Here is a 9,474-nt window from a genome sequence, read left to right on the forward strand (position 1 = left end):
ATCTGCTTTTAACCTTAAACTGAAAATAAATCATTATTTAACTATATCCCTTAAAAATATTTCCCTTGAAATTATTTCTTGCTTTCACCAAAATATGGTACCATTACTTTCAGCAGTAGAAAAGTACAAGAACCAAGGGAAATCGTATGATTTAATTTAATGTGGTTAATTCTACCTTGGAATTCAATAAAAATACATATCTTCTGGCTTTGGGAAAAAACAAAACTAGGACAAATAAACCAAACATAGCAAAAGAGAAGAAAAATATTCTGAGGGGGAGTTGTTCTACAAAACGGAAAATTTTCCTTCCCTCTTCAGCCATTTTTTTAAACAGTAAAAAAAAAAAAAAAAAAAAATCTCCAGGAAAGAACAATAAGTAAAATTTCTTAACTGTGGCAATTAAATATTACATTTCTAGTCAATATGCATTAGTAAAAAAAAGAGAGTTTTGAGGTAAATAAAATAGGGGATTTATAAAAACTTACCAGAAGCATTCCTGTTCCTGAGAGTGGCTAGGAAGGAACCCGTGAGTCCGATTCAAACAGAGTCTTCAGTGTCTTGGGATTCGGGACTGAATGGCCTGTGTCTGTTAACAAACATTTTCACTGAGCGCTACCAGGCCATGAAAATGTAGGCGCTTCCTGATGCCACTTCACTAACCAAGGTTTACTAATCTCTTAGCTGGAGTGTTAATCAGGACTTGACCAAGGGGAATCTGTACCTCTAAAAAAGGAAATCTTCCCTTGTGAAGGATCAAGAAGGAAACAGGAAACTAATGAAACGTAGTTATTTACTTTTGCTGTCACCCAACCGGCTGTAAATACCACTACTATACACAGTTCTGAGCAAACAATGATTGTGCTTTGGCTGACAAACAAGATATTCAACAGGTGGTTTATAGGAGTGACGTGTCTGAACACAGGTCAATTTCTCTAGTATTCCTTAATGTCTTTAATGATAACAGGCAAGCCGAACACATGAGAGTTTGGTAAACAATTAACTTTTCAACTGCAGTTTATCTTGAGACTTCATAGCTACTTGTCAGCTTTTGTCTTCGTTATTTATTAATTTATTTTTTGAGATGGGGTCTCGCTCTGTCGCCCAGGCTGGAGTGCACTGGCGCGATCTCGGCTCACTGCAAGCTCAGCCTCCAGTGTTCACGCCATTCTCCTGCCTCAGCCTCCCGAGTAGCTGGGACTACAGGCGCCAGCCACCTCGCCCGGCTAGCTTTTTGTATTTTTTAGTAGAGACGGGGTTTCACCATGTTAGCCAGGATGGTCTGGATCTCCCGACCTCATGATCTGCCCACCTCGGCCTTCCAAAGTTCTGGGATTACAGGCGTGAGCCACTGCGCCCGGCCTTGTCTTGGTTTTTATTGTTGTATATTAAATGGCCCTTTTGCTCTTTACAATAAGGAGATCTTATTCCTTTGCTTTTTTTTTAATCATTATTTTATTTTAGTTTCTACTTTTAGTTCAGCTGGGAAAATAAAAGGGAAGAAGTGAACTATCAGTAATGGTAAGGATGAGGGCTGAGAATGAATTCCACCTGGACCACTTGACCACGTGTTGCAGCCTGGATGTCCAATATTTGTGTGTGTTTTTTTTTTTTTTTTCTGAGACAGAGTTTCACTCTGTTGCCCAGGCTGGAGTGTAGTGGTGTGATCTCAGCTCACTGCAACCTCCACCTCCCAGGTTCTATGTTATTCTCCTGCCTCAGTCTCCTGAGTGGTTGGGATTACAGGCACATACCACCACACCCGTCTAATTTTATACTGTTAGTAGAGATGGGGTTTCACCATGTTGGCCACACTGATCTTGAACTCCTGACCTCAGGTGATCCACCTGCCTTGTCTTTCCAAAGTACTGGGATTACAAGCGTGAGCCACCATGCCTGACCAACTTTTGTCATTTTTTAAACTCTGAGAAACAGTTGTCTCCTCCCCTTCAGTCTTATGTGAAAAAAAAAAAAAAAATTAAGTTGACATTTTAAAAATTCACATACATACTGAATGTATAATTATCTAGATTTTTAAAAGTTCTCTAGTTTATAAAATCTGGAATGTATAAAACTCATTTCTCGCCATATATTAGAAATAGCACACTGGTGTCTAAGAAAGCAAGAGAGGCTGAGATAGGGAAACTCATAGAGCATGTTAGTCAGCAATATAGGGTTCTATGAGATTCTAATATCAACCTCCTCACAGTAATTCATGCTGAAAATCCTCAGCAAATTTGGAATAGAAGGAATCTTCCTCAATCTGATAAGGAATAAAAACCTAGAACTAACACCTTACTTAAAGGTGAAATATTGAATGCTGTCTTCCTAATGCAATAGTACCAACAAAGCTTACTGGAGAGTGTAACCAGTGCAATTAGGTGTGGCCTTCCAGCATTTCCACATAGCAGTTTATTTGTTTTGCTTGAGCTTTCTAATTTGGGGAAAATACACTACTTCTTGAAGTAGTCCTTTCCATCTTTTTAGAGTTATGACTATGAGAAAATATCAACTTACATTAAAGCAAATTTTGTTTCTCTGAAATTTCTACCAACAGAGTTTATTTTTACCCTCCAAGGTACACAGATGTTTCTACTTCCTCAAGAACAACTGGCATATCTGAGGGCACACCGTCCATGTGAAACATAGATCTGCTAGTCCGTTTACTTGCTTTTGCTTATGTCAGAAACTCACATCTCCTAGACGCCCTTGTTCTTTTCATTTAGATTGTTTAGTTTGCTGAGTGTCCATCTGGAAAGTGTGGTGTCCAGAAGCTTGTGCGGCATCCACGAGGCTTCTGCTCGGCACACAACAGAACAGGAAATTGCCTCTTCATTCTAGAAAATGTTCTTTCCTTAAACAGGACATATAACAGTAACACTCTATATCATGTAATTATAAAATATAATTAAAATGATAATTTCTTTATACAATGAATTATTGTTTCCACTTTTTTTTTTTTTTACACCTGTTGCGGGAAATCAGGGACCCTGAATGGAGGGACTGGCTGGAACCGTGGCAGAGGAACATAAATTGTGAAGATTTCATTTTAATATGGACATTTATCAGTTCCCAAATAATACTTTTATAATTTCTGACACCTGTGATCTCTTAATCCTATTATCTTTGTAAGCTGAGGATGTATGTCACCTCAGGACCACTGTGATAATTGTGTTAACTGTACAAATTGATTGTAAAATGTGTGTTTGAAAAATATGAAATCAGTGCACCTTGAAAAAGAACAGAATAACAGCGATTTTTAGGGAACAAGGGAAGACAACCATAAGGTCTGATTGCCTGCAGGGTCAGGTAAAAAAAAGCCATATTTTTCTTTTTGCAAAGAGCCTATAAATGGATGTGCAAGTAGGAGAGATATCACTAAATTCTTTTCCTAGCAAGGAATATTAATATTAATACCCTGGGAAAGGAATGCATTCCTGGGGGAAGACTATAAATTGTTGCTCTGGGAATGTCTGTCTTATGCAGTTGAGATAAGGACTGAGATCTGCCCTGGTCTCCTGTAGTACCTTCAGGCTTACTAGGGTTGGGAAACTCGACCCTGGTAAATTTGTGGTCAGACTGGTTCTCTGCTCTCAAACCCTGTTTTCTGCTATCAAGATGTTTATCAAGACAATACGTGCACCGCTGAACATAGACCCTTATCAGTAGTTCTGCTTTTGCCCTTTGCCTTGTGATCTTTGTTGGACCCTTATCAGTAGTTCTGCTTTTGCCCATTGTCCTGTTCCCTTAAAAGCATGTGATCTTTGTTAGACCCTTATTAGTAGTTCTGCTTTTTGTCCTTTGAAGCATGTGATCTTTGTACCTACTCCCTGTTCTTACACCCCCTCCCCTTTTGAAACCCTTAATAAAAACTTGCTGGTCTGCGACTCAGGCAGGCATCACAGTCCGACTGATATGTGATGTCACCCCTGGAGGTCCAGCTGTAAAATCCCTCTCTTTGTACTGTCTCTCTTTATTTTTCAGTCAGCCAACACTTATGGAAAATAGAAAGAACCTATGTTGAAATATTGGGGGCAGGTTCCCCTGATATACACTTGTTGCAGGTAATCCAGATTTTCTCTATTCTGTACTAGTAAAGATGCTTTATTTGAAAACAAATGTAGTTCCTTACATTCCTGTGTCCTAAATTCTATTTTAATCATTTCTTTACAACATCAAGTCCATCTAACTCTGTTATATGATGCATATCTCTCTCTCTCTCTCTCAAAGCTTTATGTTTTTCACAAATTTGGTAAGCCTATTGACTTGATAACACTGTGAAGTTACTGGCACAACTGTTAAAAACATGAATGGAAGACAGCACTAGACATCTACAATTTGATTTAAATGTATTAATTGGCATTCTTTGGTTATGATACTCAACCACTGTCATGTGGACATTACTATCTATTCAATATTTCTATGTAATCACACATCATTATAAAGACACTATCAAGGCATCATTGACAGCCAGTTATGCTGTTGTGTTGATTACTGTAAATTAACTCTAGAAAAACAAGGTTGGTCCAATATCAGTTGTTCTTGATAATGTATTAGTGGTCTTAGTGATCACAGCTTTCTATTCTAGAAGTTTGTACATGTTTCTTTTAATAGTGATCAGTCTCTGAGGATGAGATATCTCTCATCTTCAGTTAGGGAATCTGGAATCTTTGGTGCTGAGGTGGTAAGGTGGGTGGCAATCTTTCGTTTTCTCTGAGAGTAGAATGCTTTCTGTAGTTGGTTTTTCTCAGGATGTTTCTTTTAAGACAGTTTCTGGACCTGGACCCTAAACAAATAATTTGGTTCTGTGTCCCTCTGTGTTTTATTTCAAGAAAAACTTACTTTAACACGTGGTACAAATAAGACCTATAAAGAATAGCAAAGAGTTTATAACATAAGTATCTGAAAGCAGCACAGAGCAAATTTTCCTTGGATATGAACTTTGTTTTAATTTAAATTTTATACCAACAAAGTTCAAATTTTAAAGATTCAAAAAGATATACAGAAAAATTCTGTTGTTATTCCTGTTTTTCAGCCATCCAGTTATCCTTACTAAAGATAACTAATGTCTCTTGTTTGTATGTGTATGTGTCTTTCCAGAAACATTTTATGCACATATAATCTAATATATAAAAATATTCTGCTTTTTTTTAGCCGAGTATTTTTTAGCACAAATAGTAGATTTTTTAAAACATTTTTTGTATTTAATTTTTGCATTTGATACATGTTGGAGATCATTCTAAGACATAAACTCTATTAATAATTATGAGGGCTTGTTCTTTCAAATGTCATATTAAAATATTTTTCCCTGTGCTGTAGTTACTTGTTTTATTTTAATATGAAAATATTATTAAATATCACTTTAAAGTTAAAAATATTCTAAAAGTTAAGTTAACATAGACCACTAGATGGTGCTGTCATCCCAAAGAAATAAAGTATGTGCATGGTTTTAAAAACAATTTGGCCATCTAAGAAAAAAATCTGACTACTGTAGAACTGTATAAAACAAAAACTAACAGCCGGACTTCTAAGTTCTGTGTCCCAAAATAGTCACTAATAACTGAGATTTTCTCTTCCTATACTGTTTGTGTGTGTGTGTTTATGCTCTTTTATAAAAAGTACCTAATACTGTATATTTTGAAACTTTTTTTCTAGAAGCCTAATATATGATGGAGTTCTTTCCATGTCAGTACATATACATTGATTTCATTCTTCAATGAAATTTGGTGAATAAATTATTTTAAATGATCTGAATGTTATAAAATATGTTATAATTTCTTTCATCTCTAACAGTAGGTATTTAGGTTGTATATAGGTTTTTGCTTGTACAAACAATGATGCAGAAACTATCCTTGTACATTTATTATGGTGCACTGGCTATAGACATCTCTGTTGGACATGATTTTCTTTCAGAACTTTAAAGGCATGATCTTCTATTGATTAAAGCTGCAGCATTGCTGTTGAGTAGTTAAATATGCCATTTGGATTTCTGATTCCATTCAAGTCCTTTGAATTTGATATGTTCACTTTCTATTTACACCCCTCCGCTCCTTCTCCACTTTAAGCATTGTTTATTCACTCCTACAACTCTTAACACTCTTGAGGAAAGTCCCCATTGCCATTCTTTCTCCCCAAACACTGTTTTGGGCCTCCAGTGAGCCCTTTTAGTCTGAAAACTTGGGTCCTTCCAGTGTGGAAAATGTCCTTGTATTAGTTCTTTGATAGCTTCTTCCCTTCTGTATTCTATTTCCTCTTTCAAGAACTCCTATTATCCAAATGATCTACCTCCTAGATAGATTCTCTGTTTTCAAAAAATATTTTTTCCCATTTTTTTCTTTGTCTTTTCATTCTACTCCTGCATTTTATCCTCAACTTTATTTGTCAACCCTTCAAATAGCTTCTTATTTCTGCTATCATGTCCTTAATTTAGTAAAGCATTCCCACTTTTCAGCAGGGTCACCAACCCTCCTGGTTTGCCTGGGACTAAGAATTTTCCTGGGATGTGGGACTCTCAGAGCTAAAACTGAGACAGTTCTGGGCAAACGGGGATGGTTGGCCACTCTACCCTTGGATATTCTTTGTTGGTAGCAACTTTTTTCTCGCTTGAAATATTGTTTTATCCTCAAGCTTATTAACTATAGGTTTTTAAACAGTCTTTGTTTTTCACAGTGTTATGCAATGCGTTGACTTTCTTTCCTTTGAGTTCTTTTGATTTACTTACCTTAGTCTCTCCTTTTATGCTTGAGACTGTTTACAAATGTCTTGTGATTTGTAACTGGCTAATCATATTTAAGAGTGTTGCCTGGAGGCACTTCAAGAGTAGCAGGGTTCATCAGCTGCTGGGTTTTACTATAGGGAGATTTGAGAGGAACCTAGGCATAAGAGTGTGAGATTACCGAGTGTTAATCTAGAGCTCTTTTTTCTTGGACTCATCAATTTCCAGTTTCCCCACATAGAAAGCCTCCAATTTCTAGCCTGACAGGCATCATTCTCAGGGGTGGTGGTTGTAGTAAGTGGAAAAAAGGGACTGGAGTGGCCTTTTTCTCAATATGGCACCTCATTCCATCCATTGTACTTGATGTCTCTGGGGCTATGAGAGGTAATAATAAATTGTTGCCTTAAACATCTAAGTTTGGGTTGATTTGTTACACAATATTAGATGCATGCAACAAAAATTGTCACTGAAACTGGGATGCTGCTGTAATAAAGACTTAAAACTTGTGGCATTGGCTTTGGGACTAGGCAGCAGGCAAGGGGCAATAGGGCCTTGAGGAGACTGTTAGTGACAACCTGAGGGACAGTGAGGAATTACCAGTGAGGAAGCTGGAGAAAAGCAGATCCTTGTTATACAATGTTAGAAAGATTGGTAACAATGTTGCCAGAAGAAATATAGGAAGTCGAAATGAACTAATGGGTTTGGTTAAGGAGGTGTCCACATAGAATACTGAAAGTGCCACCTTCTTTCTTTTAGTCTCATATGCTAAAGTAATGGCTAGAGAGGGATGAACTTTTAAAAAGGTGGGGGGAGGGTGAGGGTACTGTTACTGTTAAGTTTTGAACCGTTTCCAGAGAGTAAAATTTTCTCAAGAAAAGGCAGGCCAGGCACAGTGGCTCACGCCTGTAAGCCCAACATTTTGGGAGGCTGAGGTGGGCGGATCACCTGAGGTCAGGAGTTCGAGACCAGCCTAGCTAACATGGTGAAACCCTGTCTCGACTAAAATACGAAAATTATCCGGGCGTGGTGGCATGCGCCTGTAATCCCAGCTACTTATAAAACCGAAGTGGGAGAATCACTTGAACCTGGGAGACAGAGGTTGCGGTAAGCCGAGATTGCACCACTGCACTCCAGCCTGGGTGACAGAGCAAGACTCTGTCTCAAAAAGGAAAAGAAAAAAAAAAGAAAGGGCTTCTGGGCAAAGAATAAATCTAGGGCATTTCCAGTAACACTGATGTGATGTTAGGGTGAAAATAGAGTTAAGCATGCATCTGTAACCACCTACTGAGTTTTCAGAAAGACTCAAGGGGGTGCCTTGTCGATCGTCTCAAGTGAACAAAGTCCTAAGGGCATTTGACCCAAAGAACTGTGACTCTTGGGCCATGGTAGTGAACAAGGCCTGTCTTAAAGAGATTGTGTGTGTGGCTTTTGTACAAAGGAGTGAACCCCAGTAAGATTAGTAGGGAAGTTGTTAAGTTTTTAAGAGGGTTGTACCATTTGAAGTACAATGTGCTTGGATTGAAAGGACAGAAATAGTTCAGAAAGAAAAAAGTTTTTAGAGTTCCCAAACTTCTTTAGTTAGGAAGCAATTTGGGAAAGCTATTAAGTAATAAAACATTAATCATTTCTTAAAAAGAAAGAAGATTGATTCAAAATGAAGAGCTGAAAGTCTAGAGGGTAGAACCAAGAGCCACAGGAATGACTCCCTTATGAAGAAACTAGTGACATAAGCCTGCCAGGACCTAAGAATTGCTGTAAATCAAAGACTGCTATGTGTCTTCTGACTAGTCCCCTTTGCCCCATCCTCTTGTTTTTGAGGAAAATTGGAAAATTGTTGTTTATTATATTTCTGCATCATCATTGCATGTAGTGTGTAGACACTTAGTACACAGTTCTTCAGCCTGAGAAGAGACATATTGAAGAGTTATACCCAATGAACTGCACCTGCAACTGTACCTGGGTCGGATTTAAATGAGTAGATCCTAGACTTTGAGCTGATGCCGTATCATCATAGGGGTCTTGAGAATGGTGACAAGCCCATTTTGCTAATGGGACAAATGTAAATTGTGGCGACCAGAAGGTGAACCTTGGTAACTAGTATCCAAAGATGTTCACCATCGTTTTCCTCCTTGTGTGCATATGCTGTATCTTGTATCAAGAAGTAGTGTCAAATTACCCTCTTCTTGAATCTGGGCTAGACTTAGTGACCTGCTAGACCAATAGAATGTGGAGAGAAGAGATGTTCTGGAACATTGGAAGCTAGGCCATATGATGTCTTACAGCTTTTGCCTGCGTTTCTTAGGACACTCATTCTTGGAATGCTCCCATGTAGAACCTAGCGGTCATCCTGTGAAAAACCCAAGCCACATGGGGAGGCCTTGTGTGGTGTTCCAGTTTACAGTCCCAGCTAACACTAGCATCAGCTGCCAACCATGTGAGTTGGTCATCTTGGACATCTATCCCAGATGAGCCTTTGGATGATTCTAGCTCCAGCCATCATTGGACTGCAATCACATGAAAAACTCTAAACAAGAATTACCTAGCTGAGCCCAGCCAAGTCACAAAACCATTAGAGATAATATACATTTTTAAGCCACTACGTTTTGTGGTTGTTGTGCAGTAGTAGAAAACTGGAACACTCATGGAAATCTTACTAGTTTCAGCATGTCTGTTTATTTTTGTGCCAGCACTAAACTGTTCATCACTGTAGTATTTTAATACATTTTAGGGCTGGTTTCCTATTATTATTGAGCCAATATACC

General features: G+C 38.1%; 1 long non-coding RNA gene across 4 annotated transcripts in view; it reads right to left on the bottom strand.

The window, feature by feature from the left end:
* Positions 1-8,918, bottom strand: part of LOC108530870 (uncharacterized) — a 27,963-nt gene extending 19,045 nt beyond the window's left edge. For 2 of the 4 annotated variants that reach the window (XR_001886007.1, XR_001886006.1), the window contains exons 1-4: positions 8,669-8,918; positions 6,719-6,869; positions 2,692-2,851; positions 486-586 (exon numbers count right to left, since the gene is read on the bottom strand). This is a non-coding gene — a long non-coding RNA (uncharacterized LOC108530870). The remainder of the gene's footprint in view (positions 1-485; positions 587-2,691; positions 2,852-6,718; positions 6,870-8,668) is intronic. The other 2 variants (XR_001886008.1, XR_001886009.1) reach the window with 2 other exon arrangements.
* Positions 8,919-9,474: the final 556 nt, after the last annotated feature.

Source organism: Rhinopithecus bieti, unplaced genomic scaffold (assembly GCF_001698545.2).
Source record: "Rhinopithecus bieti isolate Rb0 unplaced genomic scaffold, ASM169854v2 scaffold_5260, whole genome shotgun sequence".
Classification (NCBI taxonomy): Eukaryota; Metazoa; Chordata; class Mammalia; order Primates; family Cercopithecidae; genus Rhinopithecus; species Rhinopithecus bieti.